The sequence below is a fragment of the Vombatus ursinus genome, unplaced genomic scaffold, assembly GCF_900497805.2.
Source record: "Vombatus ursinus unplaced genomic scaffold, bare-nosed wombat genome assembly UNPS02001419.1, whole genome shotgun sequence".
Taxonomy (NCBI): Eukaryota; Metazoa; Chordata; class Mammalia; order Diprotodontia; family Vombatidae; genus Vombatus; species Vombatus ursinus.
This window is the reverse complement of record NW_020941197.1, coordinates 19,114,909-19,130,147: the sequence shown is the minus strand read 5'-3', so window position 1 is coordinate 19,130,147 and position 15,239 is coordinate 19,114,909.

Genomic DNA, 15,239 nt, shown 5'->3' with positions numbered 1-15,239 from the left:
TTGGGTGTTGAGGGAGACCATGCTTCTATTTCACCATAGATACATTCTAAAAAAAAACAAAAATACAAAGAACTAGATGAATCTGATCAGCATCAGATGGGCATGCACATGCCACCTGCAAACCAAGCCCTTTGCCACATTCAGTGATGGTTTGTCAGGTTTGATTAAAGCCTGAATTAAATAGCCCTCATTAGAACTTCGGAAGGATGAATTATCTTGAATAAATAGATTACTCCTGCCCTGATATAAACACTGGAACTGCATACCTTACTAGTATCATTCAATTATGTTGATAAGTGAGAATTTAAACTGTAATTTTTTTAGCATTACTCATTTTGTCTTTAATATCCTGCTGCTCGGCATTTTATTGTGATTGAAAACCAATGCTGCAAAGAGACTAACACTAGTTTAGGTTAGTGCCTCCCAGCCATGTTCAGGAAGATAATGGTAGTTTGGGTGTGGGTTAAGAAAGAGATGGAGGGAAGAGTGAGAAATGTCTCTATGAGGCAATATGGATTTGGTCCTAGACTTTGGTTTAAGTGTCTCACCTCTTAGAATCCCTAGGTGCCTCCAAAACTCAGTTCTCACACTGTTTTCTTTTGTGTGTGTGTGTTTGGTTGGTTGTTTTTTTTGCAAGGCAATTGGGGTTAAGTGACTTGCCCAGGGTCACACAGCTAGTAGGTGTCAAGTGTCTGATCTGAGACCAGATTTGAACTCAGGTCCTCCTGACTCCAGGGCTTAGCTGCCCCTCATGCTGCTTTCTTGATGAGGCTTTTTCTGACCACTCCCCCTCACCCTTAGCCAGATAATAGCATCACTCATCACCCCAACCCCAAGGAAAAATTCCTTGGTGATTACTTTGTGGGTGTTTTTATTTGCTTATATAGGGCTTCACTTACAGGCATCATGTTTTGCTTCCTATAATAGAATGTAAACTCATGGAAGGCAGGGACTGTTTTGTTTCTGTATCAGTTCACAGCTAGATAGCTCAATGGATGGAGAGGTGAACTTGGAGTTAGGAAGACTTGAGATCAAATCTGACTTCAGACTTTTGTTAACTGTGTGACCTTGGGCAAGTAATCCACTTAATTTCTGATTGTCTCAGTTTTATCATCAGTAAAGGGAGGTTCATAATAGTACCAACCTCCCAAGGTTGTTGTGAGGATCAAATGAGATAATAATTGCACTGTGCTTAGCATAGTGCCTGGCACCTAGTGGGTGCTACATAAATGTTAGCTAACATTGGATTGGAAAGAGGAAAGATATGGCAGGGAGACCAAATTATGAGGCAAAAGAATAAATGAATGAATGAAAAACCATTTAAGTATTTACTATGAGCTATACTGCCTTAAGGCAAGAGGAGATGAGGGCCTGAACTTGGGTATTGATTTTTGACTAGAGAGAAGGGGACAGATGTCAGAGATGTTGTAGAGGTAGGAACAACAAGGATGGAGATTATTTAAATATGTGGAATGAGGGAGAGAGGCATAAGAGCCAAAGGGAATTTTCAGATTGGAAACCTAAGCACTTAAAAAGTTGATCATAGGAAATGGGGAAGCTTGGAAAAAGGGTAAGTTTGAAAGCGCAAAGAGTTCAATTTTGGACATAATAAGCTTAAACTGTCTATGAGATGTCCAACTTGAAAAATCCAAAAGCAGTTGGAAGTATGCCATGGAATTCAGGAAAGCTATAGTTGGATACATAAATCAGATAGTCATCTACATAGAGATACTTAATTCCAAATAAGAAAATATAAAATATTTTTTAAAAGCCAGAACAGAACTTTGGAAATTTCTGGAAAGCCAGGTATGTGGGTCAAAGTGTAGGATACCTCTTCTACCTTTCTGGTTTTCTTGTACGTTCTACCCCCTTACATACTCTGTGATCCAATGATGTTGGCCTCTTCGCTGTTCCTTAAACAAGACACTCCTCCTCCTCACTCCAGGCATTCCCAATGCTATCTGTCACACCTAGAATGCTCTCCTTCTTCATCTCCACCTCTTCCTTTAAGTCTCAGCTAAGATTCTACCTTGTATAGGAAGCTTTTCCCAATCCCTTTTTATTCTAATGCCTTCCCTTTGTTGATTATTTCCTATTTACCCCACATAGAACTTGTAGGTATGTAGTTGTTTGCATGTTGTCTGCTTGAGGGTAGGGAATGTCTTTTTGACTTTCTTTGTATCCCCAGCAATCAGCTGTGTTGTTTGTTGCATTGCCCAACTGGTCAATGGACTCAGATGGCTCTGGAGGAGAAAGTGAAGCTGATGAGTTTGTCTAGCCCTCCCTCATTTAAATCCAAATCATTTATGTCATATTATTTATGTCATATTATGTCATGGCATCACCTCTCTGATGCCATGGTCCTCTTCAGGAACGAAGGACAAACAACAGCAATCAGCACAGTGTCTAGCATATAGTAGGTGCTCAATAAATGCTTATTGACTGACAGATGTAATTTCAGAAAACTAATTATGTAAAATTTGAAGCAGAATTTAGTACTTGTAGCTCGTTTCATCTCCTCAGCGTTTATGAACATTCTCCACTCAGGCTATGAGATTAAACACTGGAGTATACAGAATACTCCTTAGCAACATATAGTTGACTATTTGTGTGCAATTTAAGGGAGGGTAGGATTTAACTGAGGTGAACAACTATGCTGCCTTACAGTTCACACTTGGGTACAAATTCCTTTAGCTCTTCAAGGTTTTCTATCTTTGAAAATCTTCTATTAAAATGCTCCTTGGGATATGGGAAGGAGGCAAAAAGGGGGATTATTCCATATTCCATTATTAACTAATACCTTAACAAATATAACAAGCAAATGAGGACAAAGGCCTGCAAAAAAATGGGAAAGTTGGAGAGTGGTGGGTGGATGAGAAAAAGGGTGTGACAGGAAGAAAGGCAAGAAAACAGATTGGTACTCTTACCCTACAGGAAAATAGAGAGGGAAGGGGACAAGAGAGTAGGGGGATGATAGAGAGGAGGGCAGATTGGGAAAGCGGGTAATCAGAAGCAAATACTTCTGAGGAGGGACAGGGCCAAAAGAAAGAATAGAATAAATGGGGGGGGGGGGACAGGATAGGATTAAGGGAAATAGAGTTAGTTTTTCACAACATGTCTACTATGGAAGTGTTTTACATAACTGCACATGTATAACCTATATTGAGTTGCTTGCCTTTTCAATGAAGGTGGGTAGGGAAGGAGGAAGGGAGAAAATTTGGAACCCAAAGTTTTAAAAACACATGTTTAAAAAAAATGTTTTCACATGCAACTGGGAAATAAGAAATACAGGAAATTGGGTACAGAAATCTATTCTACCCTACAGGAAAACAAAAGGGGAAGGGGATAAGAGAAGGGGGGGGTAGAGATAGAAGGGAAGGCAGACTAGGGGAAGGGGTATTCAGAATGCATGCCATCTTGGGGTGGGGGGAGGGGCAAGATGGGGGAGAAATTTGGAATTCAAAATCCTGTGGAAGTAAATGTTGAAAACTAAAAATAAATAAATGTATTAATAGAAAAAAATACAGATTGATAGAGTGATTAAGAAATAAAATTAGCACTAGCATTTCTGTCTACCTCCTCCATGGTGGAAAGACTCAAAAAAGAAAGAGAAGACCCTTTTTATTTAGAGGAGAACATTAATATATGAATAGTTAAAAAGGAAGACCCTCTCTGTGTTTCCAGATGAAAATAGAGAAAGAGAGAGATTTTTTTCAGAGGTCACTAACAACAATGGAATAAAAAATGAGTTCTCTTAGCAGGTGCTACTTGAACTAAGCCTTGAAGGGAGATAGGATTTCCAAGAGGCAGAAGTGAGGAAGATTATCATTCAAGATACAGAGGACAGTCTGTGGAAAAAAGCATAAAGCTAGGAAGTGGCAAACTCCTTAGAGGGAACTATATGGCTAATATGATTGGAATATAAAGTTCATGAAGTTGCAGTGATTTATAATTAGCCTGAGAAGTTCAGCTAGAGCCAGACTTTAAATATCAAACAGGTGAATTTGTACTTTATCTTAAAGGTAATTGGGAGCCAATGGAACTCCTTGAGCAGGGGAATGGCATAGGCAGAACTTCACTTTGGGGATGTTCATTTGGCAATTGTATGAAGGACAAATTAGAGAAGAGAGGGGTAAAAGATGAAATTCCAATTAGAAGTCTATTACAATAATCCAGGCAAGTGGTGATGAGAAGTTGAACAAGGGCAGTGGTCCTCTGAATAGAGGACATAGATGGATGTGAGAGATGTTATGGAGGTAGAATTGATAAGACCTGTCAATAGAATAAATAAGAGGGAGGAGTCATGGTGATCAGTGACAATGAAGCATTGAAGAGATATATGGTGTATATATATATATACACACACAAAGACATATATATATGTATATTGGAATCATCTACAAAGAGCTCTTAGTTGAACTCATAGTGAGTTGTTGAGAGAGGGAAATAGGGAGAGACAGGGAGAAAAAAAGAGAGGCACAAAGGTGGGGGGAGAGACAGGGGGAGAGAAAAAGAGAAGAGAAAAAAGAAAAGAAGATCCACGATAATGCCCATTCACCTCAGCAGAGGTGTGTGGGATGTATGTAATGATCCTGCAAAAGTGACTAAGAGATTAACTTCTAGGTAAGAAAAGAATCACAATGTAGAAGCCTCATAGAATCCAGGGAGGAAAAAACACCCCTAGAGAAAGGATCATCGTAGGATCATAGATTTAGAATTGGAAGGATCATTTGGAGTCATCAAATCCAACTTCTTCATTTTACTGATAAGGAAACTGAAACCAAGGGAGGTTAAATGATTTGTCCAGAGTCATGTAGCTAAAAATGTCTTAGGCAGGATTCTGTCCAGAGCCTTCTTGACTCTAAGCCTAGCATATTATTCCCCTACCACTCTGCCTTTCTGTGTCAGATACCACAGAGAGGTCAAGATTAATGGGAACTGGAAAAAAGGTCATTGAATTTAGTAGTAAACAGATTATTGATAAGCTATAGAAGAGCAGTTTCAGTTGAAAGATGGGGCTAAAGCCAGATTGCAGGGGATTGAAAATGAGGACATGAGAAAGTTGAGGCAATAAGATTTTTTTTTTTCCTCCCTAGGAGTTTGACTGTGAAAGAAAAGAGTTATAAATTGAGAGGTTAAATGACTTGCCAGGGTCACATCACCAGTAATTGTGAGAAGCAGGATTTAAAACTAGGTCTTCCTGGCTTTGAAACCAGCTCTAAAGCCACTGTATCAAGCTGTGTCTCATGATTTACACATAATAGGTACTTAATAAATGTTTATTGAATTGAATTAAATGTAATTATTTTTTCTGCATACTGAATCATTTCCTACCTGAAATTGTTCAGTCTCTACCATAAGCAGGCAGCATCATTATCAAAAACATTTTAAGAGTTGATTCTAGTTACTGATGAGACAGACAGAGACAGAGAGAGCTATGTAGACAGTCATGGTCCTGTTGGAATTTATAACCTAATACAAATAATACTGACATTTGTTGTTGTTCAATTGTTTCAGTTATGCCCAACTCTTTGTGATCCCATTTTAGGATTTTCTAGGCAAAGATACTGGAATGTTTTACCATTTCCATTTCTAGCTCATTTTATAGATGAGAAAACTGGGACAAACAAGGTTAAGTGACTTACCCAGGGTCACACAGCTAAGAAGTGTCTGATATATTTATTAGCTTTTTATGAACTCTTTTTCTGTCCTTTTTACTCTTGGTTATAAGAGATGGATCTTTGGAAGGGAGTCCCAAATAAGTATATATGTGTGTGTGTGTGTGTGTGTGTGTGTGTGTGTAATGTATAAATGTATATATGTGTGTGTATTGTATATGTGCATATATCTATATAGATATACATATATGTAGATATAGACATATATCTACATATATAGAAATGCATATATGCATATGTGTGTATACACGCATATATGCACATATGTATACATGTGAGTGTACATATATGGCTATATATGACTTCATATATAGTCATATAGTGACTATAAATGACTTCAAAGTCCATCAAGTCCAAATATCCATATTCTATAATAAACTGAGACTCAGAGAGGTTAAGTGACTTGCCCAAACTCACATAAGTAGGAAGCCTCAAAGGCAGCATTTGTCTACGGTTCCTCTGACTCCAAAATCAGGGTTCTTGCCACTGGATGCATTGGAAAATGTATTTGGTATAAAAACAAAGTATACTACATTACTTTTTTTTTTTAAAGATTCTTGTGGCCAAAATTAAAAATCAAACCCAACAACTCAACCTAGTGATGAAGATCCCAAATAAAGTTTGGCTATTGAAAAAAATTACATCCATTCTGAAAGGACAAAAGTATGCCATTACCAAAAACAGTCATAGAGGCATGGAATCTTAAAGTTGGAAGGGACCTCAGACACTATCAATTCTAGCTACTTCCATGAATTATAAATGTTGTTTCCACTATCTCTGACAAGGGGTCAACCAGCCTTCCCTTTACAAACTCTAGCACAAGAAATTCACTACCCTCTGAAGCATTCAATTTCATTTAAGGACACTACTAGTTTTTAGAAAATGAAGTTCTTTCTTTTCTATATGTCAAGCTGTAATTTGCCTCCCTCTCACTTTTATCTGTTGTTTCTAGTTCTAAGTCAAATAGACTAAGTCTAATACTGCTTCCAAATAACAACCCATCAAATATGTGAAGATAGCTATCATGTTTCTCTTCACTGTATTCTTTAAATTGAACACCCTTAGCTCTTCCAACAAACTCTCATGTGGCATGTTTTTGAGCTTCCTTGTGATATTTATCACCATTATCTAGGTATGTGCCAGTTTGACAATGGTCCTAAAATGTGAAAGAACTGGATGCAATATTCTTGATGTGCATTATCACCTCACCATAACCTGACTTCTACACCACTAATATAATCTAAGACCACTGGAGATCTTTATGCATGAATCACTTTCTAATCATGGCCCTTTGTTATGACTCTTCTCTTCGTGCAAATTGTTGTTTTAGCCTAAGTGTTCAAAATAGTTATTTTGTTAGCTTCAGCTTTTACTTCCCCATTCCAGCCTGTCAAACTCTTTTTGTACCCAATTCTGTCATTCATTGTATTAGCTATCCTACCTATCTTCATACCATGCACAAATTTTATAAGCATGTGTACAACCTATACCATCATCCAAATCATTGATAAAAATGTTAAACATAACAAGACAAAAGACAGAGTCCTAGAACCCACTGATAGTGACCTACTCCTAGCTTTATTGATCCATAAATAACACTCTTTGGGTCTATTCTGTCAAACAATTCTAAATCCACTTAAGTATATTATAGCCCAGTCCATATTTCTTTATCTTATCCCCAAGAATGTTGTAAGAAACTTTGCTGTGAATATCAGAATTATTGTGCTCATGAAATTTCCCAAACTTCCCCAATCTACTAAATATCATGTAACAAATGTGGGGGAGTAGGTCATGCTGATGTGACTTGGTCTTAGTGAACCCCTGCTGGCTTATGAATTTTATTCCTTTTGTCAATTTGGAATGTGTTTCTAACTTCCTGGTTCTGCACTCCCCCTCTCTGCACAATACTTCTAAAGACTATTTTGTATTCATTTAATATATATCATTTGTATGCTTTTATATCTACATTGGAATATAAGCTTCTTGAGGGAAAGTGTTGTTTTACTTTTGTCTTTGTATACTCAGTTCCTTTCTATGTTCACACAAACTGTCATTAATTATTTCTAGAAAGTTGTCAGGAATCAAAGTCAAATACAGTGATGTATAAGGCTCCACATTCATCTGTCTCTCATCTCTGTCCCTGCTACTTCTCCTGTTTTCCTCACAGATTAATCGTGGTTCAGCAATCACATCCATCAGCTCTTTCATTATCCTGGCATGGAATTCATTCTTTTTTTTAATTTTATTTTTCTTTATTAATTTTTTTTGATTTATCAATAATCACTTCCATATGCTTTTGAGTTTAAAATTTTTCTCCCCCTTCCTCCCTACCACCCTCCCCAAGACGGCACACAATCTGATATAGGCTATACATTTACATTCATATTGATCATATTTTCACATTAGTGATGTTGTAAGTAGAAATTTAAATCAATAGGAGGAACCATCAGAAAGAGGCAACAAAATTCAACAGAAGAGAAAAAAAAATAACAATTCGGCTTCCATAGTTCTTTCTTTGGGTGTGAATAGCATTTTCCATCACAAGGCCTCTGGAGATGTCTTAGATCCTTGTATTGCCAGGAAGGGTTAAGTTTATCAATATTAGTCATCACACAATGTGGCTGTTATTGTGTACAACATTCTCTTGGTTCTGCTCACTTCACTCACCATCAGACCATACAAGTCTTTCCAGGTTTTTCTGAAGTCAGCCTGTTCATCATTTCTTATAGCACAATAGTATTCCATCACATTCATATACCACAACTTGCTCAGCCATTCCCCAATTGATGGGCATCCTCTCAATTTCCAATTCTTTGCCACCACAAAAAGAGCTGCTATGAATATTTTTGTGCATGTAGGTCCTTTTCCCATTTGTGTAATATCTTTGGGATATAGCCCTAGAAGTGCTATTGCTGGGTCAAAGGATATGCACATTTTTATAGCCCTTTGGGCATAGTTCCAAATTGCTCTCCAAAGTGGTTGGATCATTTCACAACTCCACCAACAATGCATTAATGTTCCAATTTTACCACATCTTCTCCAACATTTATCATTTTCCTGTTTTGTCATGTTGGCCATTCTGGTAGGTGTGATGTGGTACCTCAGAGTTGTTTTGATTTGTATTTCTCTAATCAATAGTGATTTAGAGCATTTTTTCATATGACTACAGATGACTTTAATTTCTTCATCTGAGAACTGTCCATATTCTTTGACCACTTATCAGTTGGGGAATGGCTTGTATTCTTATAAATTTGACTTAATTCTCTATATATTTTAGAAATGAAGCCCTTATCAGAGAGACTGGTTGTAAAAATTGTTTCCCTATTTTCTACCTTCCTTCTAATCTTAGCATTGGCTTTGTTTTTGCAAAAACTTTTCAATTTAATGTAATCAAAATTATCCGTTTTGCTTTTCATAATGTTCTCTATCTCCTGTTTGGTCATGAATTCTTCTGTTCTCCATAGATCTGACAGGCAAACTATTCCTTGCTCTCTCAGTTTGCTTATACTATCAGCCTTTATATCTAAATCATGTACCCATTTTGACTTTATTTTGGTATATGGTGTGAGATTTTGGTCTATGCCTAGTTTCTGCCATACTCTTTTCCAGTTTTCCTGGCAGTTTTTTTTCAGAGTGGGTTCTTATCCCAGAAGCTGGAGCCTTTGGGTTTATCAAATAATAGATTGCTATAGTCATTGACTACTGTGTCTTGCATACTTAACCTATTCCACTGATCCACCACTCTATATCTTAGCCAGTACCAAGCAGTTTTGATGATTGCTGCTTTATAATACAATTTGAGATCTGGAATGGCTAGGTCACCTTCCCCTGCATTTCTTTTCATAAGTTCTCTTGATATTCTGGACCTTTTGTTCTTCCAAATAAATCTTGTTATTATTTTTTCTAACTCCATAAAATAATTTTTGGTAGTTTGATTGGTATGTCACTGAATAAGTAAATTAGTTTAGGTAGAATTGTCATTTTTATTATATTAGCTTGGCTTACCCATGAGCAACTGATGTTTTTCCAATTATTTAGAGCTGATTTTATTTGTGTGAAAAGTGTTTTGTGATTGTGTTCATAGAGTTCCTGGGTTTGTTTTGGGAGGTAGACTCCTAAATATTTTATAATGTCTACAGTAAGTTTAAAAGGAATTTCTCTTTCTATCTCTTGCTGTTGGGCTTTGCTGGTAATACAAAGAAATGCTAATGATTTATGTGGGTTTATTTTATAGCCTGCAACTTTGCTAAAGTTGTTAATTATTCCAAGTAGTTTTTTCACTTGATTCTATAGGATTCTCTAAGTATAACATCATGTTATACTGCAAAGAGTGATAGCTTTGTTTCTTCTTTGCCTATTCTAACGCCTTCAATGTCTTTTTCTTCTCTTATTGCTAAAGCTAACATTTCCAATACAATGTTGAATAACAGTGGTGATAATGGACACCCTTGTTTCACCCCAAATCTTATTGGAAATGCTTCTAGCTTGTCCCCATTACATATTATGCTTGCTGAAGGTTTTAGATAGATGGTATTTATTATTTCAAGGAAGACTCCATTTATACCTATGTTCTTTAGTTTTTTTTAACAGGAATGGGTGTTGCATTTTGTCAAAAGCTTTTTCTGCATCTATTGAGGTGATCATGTGGTTTCTGTTAGTTTTGGTGTTGATATGATGGATTATGCTGATAGTTTTCCTCATATTGAACCAGCCCTGCATTCCTGGTATATATCCTACCTGGTCATAGGGTATTATTCATGTGATAAGTTGCTGTAATCTATTTGCTAATATTTTGTTTAAAATTTTTGCATCTATATTCATTAGAGAAATTGGACTATATTTTTCTTTTTCTGTTTTGACTCTTCCTGGTTTAGGTATCAGCACCATATTTGTATCATAAAAAGAATTTGGTAAGATTCCTTCTTTACCTATTTTACCAAATAGTTTATATAGTATTGGAATTAATTGTTCTTTAACATCTGGCCCTGGAGATTTTTTCCTAGGGAGCTCATCAATTATTTGTTCAATTTCTTTTTCTGAGATGGGGTTATTTAAGTATTTTACTTCCTCTTCTGTTAATCAGGGCAATTTATATTTTTGTAAATATATATCCATTTCACTAAGATTGTCAAATTTGTTGGCATATAGTTGGGCAAAATAATTCCTAATTGTTTTAATTTCCTCTTCCTTGGTGGTAGTTTCGCCCTTTTCATTCTTGATACTAGTAATTTGGTTTTCTTCTTTCTTTTTTTTAATTAGATTAACTAAAGGCTTATCTATTTTATTGGTTTTTTCACAAAACCAGCTCTTAGTTTTATTTATTAGTTCAATAGCTTTCTTAATGTCAATTTTATTAATTTTTCCTTTGGTTTTCAACATTTCTAATTTGGTGTTTAATTGAGGATTTTTAATTTGTTCTTTTTCTAGTTTTTTTTTCAGTTGTATGCCCAATTCATTGATCTCCTCTTTCTCCATTTTATTTATGTAAGCATTTAGAGATATAAAACTTCCCCTAAGAACTGCTTTTGCTGCATCCCATAATTTTTGGTATGTTGTCTCATTATTGCCATTCTCTTGAATGAAATCATTGATTGTTTCTATGATTTGTTCTTTGACCCAATCATTTTTTAGGATTAGATTATTTAGTTTCCAATTATTTTTTAGTCTATCTTTCCATGGCCCTTTATTACATATAATTTTTATTGCATCATGATCTGAAAAAGATGCATTTACTAATTCTGCCTTTCTGCATTGGATTGTGAGGTTTTTATGCCCTAGTACATGGTCAATTTTTGTGTATGAGCCATGTACTGCCAAGAAAAAGTATATTCCTTTCTATCCCCATTCAGTTTTCTCCACAGGTCTACCATACCTAACTTTTCTAATGTTCTATTCACCTCCTTAACTTCTTTCTTGTTCATTTTTTGGTTAGATTTATCTAGTTCAGAGAAGGGGAGGTTGAGGTCCCCCACTAGTATAGTTTTCCTATCTATTTCTTCCTGTAACTCCCTGAACTTCTCCTATAAGAATCTGGATGCTATGCCATTTGGTGCATATATGTTTAATAATGATATTACTCCATTGCTATGGTGCCTTTTAGCAGGATGTAGTTTTCTTCCTTATCTCTTTTGATAAGATCTATTTTTGATTTTGTTTTGTCTGAGATCAGGATTGCTACCCCTGCTTTTTTTACTTCAGCTGAAGCATAATATATTTTGCTCCAGCCTTTTACCTTTACCCTGTATGTGTCACTCTTTTTCAAATGTGTTTCCTGTAAACAACATATTGTAGGATTATGGTTTTTAATCCAATCTGCTATAGGCTTCTGTTTTATGGGAGAGTTCATACTATTTACCTTTACAGTTATGATTACTATCTGTGTCTTTTTCTCCATCCTTTTTCCCCCCCCTGTTTATGCTTTTCTTTCTCCTTTCCCCCCCTCACTAGTGTTTTGCTTTTGACCAGCACCTCCTTGGGTCCCACCTCCCTTCTATTATCCCTTTCCCTTTTCTTCCCCTTTACCCTTATGGCTTCTTCCCTCCCTTCTATCCCCCCTCCCTTTTCTTTCCCCTTTTGCCTCCTACTGCCTATAGTGCAAGTTAGATTTCTATACCTAACTGATTATGTTATTCCCTTCTTGAGCCAAATCTGATGAGAGTAAGGTTCAAACAATGCTCATCCCCCTCCCTTCTTTACCTCTGCTCTAATAGGTTTTTGGGTCTTTTCCTGTAATGTAATTTACCCTTGTCTGCCTCCTCCTTTCTCAGTACATTTTCTTAGCTCAGACTAATCCACTTACGTGGATCCATTTAACCCACTTGATTAAATTTTTTTTTATCATTACATCAAAGTCAACTTATATCCACCCCCTTTATGTATACTCCTTTAACATGGTATAATAACAATAGAATTCTCAAGAGTTGCAAGTGTCATCTTCCCTTGTAGGGATGTAAACATTTTGCCCTTATTAACAACATATTGTATCTTTCTGTCCCACTTACCTTATGTCTCTCTTGAATCTTGTACTTGAAGATCAAATTTTTGTTGAGCTCTGGTCTTTTTTATCAGGAACATTTGGAAGCCCCCTATTTCATTGAATATCCATTTCCTTCCCTGAAAAATCATGCTCATTTTCATTGGGTAGCTAATCATTGGCTGCATTCCAAGCTCCTTTGCCTTAGGGAATATCATGTTCCATGCCCTATGGTCTTTTAATGTAGAGGCTGCAAGGTCCTGTGTAATCCTGACTGTGGGTCCATGATATTTAAATTGTTTCTTTCTGGTGTCTTGCAGTAATTTCTCTTTAATCTGGTAATTTTGGAATTTAGCTATTACATTCCTTGGTGTTTTCAATTTGGGATCTCTTTCAGGCGGAGAGTGATGGGTTTTTTCTATAGTCATTTTACCTTCAGGTTCTAGGACTTCAGGTAAGTTTTCCTTTATGATTTCCTGAAGGATATTGTCCAGGCTCTTTTTTTCATCATGACTTTCAGGTAGGCCTATAATTTTTAAATTGTCTCTCCTGGATCAATTTTCTAGGTCAGCTGTTTTACCCATGTGGTATTTTACATTTTCATCTATTTTTTCATTTTTTTGTCTCTGACTGATTCTTGCTCTCTCATAGAGTCATTAGTTTGTTCAATTCTAATTTTTAATATATTGTTTTTTTCTGTTAGATTTTGTACTTTCTTCTCCAATTGGTCAATTGTATTTTTAAGGGTTTTCTTTTCTTCATTGTACTTTTTTTCCAATTGGCCATTTGTGTGTTTTAGGGACTTGTTTTCTTCAGTGTACTTTTTTTCCAATTGGCCAATTGTACTTTTAAAGGACTCCTCTACCTCTCTCATTTGACTTTTAAAATCCTTCTTGAGTTCTTCTAGGAAGGCTTTTTGGGCTTCAGACCAGTTCATATTCCCTTTTGATGTTGCAGATGTGGGTTTGATGACAGTGTTGTCCTCTTCAGAATTTCTGTCTTGATCTTCACTCTTCTCATAATAGGAATCTATCATATGTTTCTTTTTACTCATGGTGTTTCTTTATTCCCTGGCCTTTACAGAGATTAAGCTCTCTTGCTGGGGAGCAGAGGGCACTGACCCAAGCTTCTTGTATTGGGAGCCTAGGTCTTGGTCACTGGCTTTGTGTGCTGGGGCCTCTTATGTTGGCAATTGGAGGCTGTAGGGTTCCAAGCAGCTTATGTGGTGTTGGGATGGAATCAGCAAGGCTGGGACTTTCAGGTAAATCTAGGTTGCCTGCTTTTCCTTTCCTTTAGCTTTGTTTAGCTCCTTTTAGATAAGTGCTACCAGGTGTTTATCTGCCTGGGGCCCCTTGCAGTGCTGCCTCTCTTATTTCTGTTGAGGTACTGGGAGACTTCTTTGCTATAGAATGCTGAGGCACCTGGTGGTTTTCTGAGCTGTTTTCCACCAGTTACCCCACCCTCACTGAGGCACTCAGAGGCATAGCTGTTGGCGTTTGTCTGCTCAACCACCTGGGCTTCGGGATCTCCTTCTGGTTGGCAGTTGGAGGCTGTAGGGTTCTGACAGCTTACCTGGTGTTGGGCTGGAATCAACAAGACTGGAACTTTCTGGCACCTCTAGGTTGCTTTCTTCAGCTCCTTTCAGATGAATGCTGCCGGGTGCTTATCCTCCTGGGGCCCTTTGTAGTGCTGCTTCCCCTATTTTTGCTGAGGCACTGGGAGACCCATTTGCTGTAGAATGCCGAGGCACTAGAATCTCCTCCTGGTGTTCTAAAGTGGGTCTTTCCACTAGCTGGCTGGGTGAATCCTGTTTCGTACTGCTCCCCTTCCCCCAGGGTAAGAGGGGCCTTTCCTGTTAATCTCTCTAGCCACCTGGGCTACTGCACTGCTGCACTTCATCTTTCTTCTGGTTCAGCTGTTCCAGGGTTTTTCCTGGGGTGATATTTTCTGGGTTTTCAGAGGTTGATAGGGGAGGGTGAGAGCGACTACCTTTTTACTCCACATCTTGGCTCCTGGAAGCGGAAGTTCCGGAATTCATTCTTGAAAGTTGAATTGAACTCATTGAGGGCAACTAAGTTCTCTCTTACCATTTTTGATTTTTAATCAAGCTTGTGTTGTTTCTCCCAATTTAAAAGCTTTTTATCTTGGAAAAGAGAGGCTGAGAAATTCGCCTTGTTTCCATCGTGCAAAGTAGGAACTCTATCTATGATATTTCTCTTTCTCCACTGTAGCTTTTGAAAAGTCCTTTTATTGCCTTTAACAATTAAACAAGTAACACTGATGAGTGGTACTGCAGAAGATAACTCAATACTTTTTGTTTCCTCTTCCCTTCTGAAAGAGATAGAACTGAATCCTATTACACCTTGTTCATCTCACCTAGGCCATGTCTGTTTCTGCCCTTTCTTTTATTTTTCTTTCCAATATCAAAGATTGGAAATTTAATTAGTTATACCTGCAACAGCTAGCTCTATTTTAGGCTAGGTGTAATATTTTGTCTGTTGAGTCCTTCTGTCCCTCTTCTCTTTTTTATGGAGTTTATGTAAAATTATAAGTTGTTACTATAATCATAATATCTTACATCCCAGTTA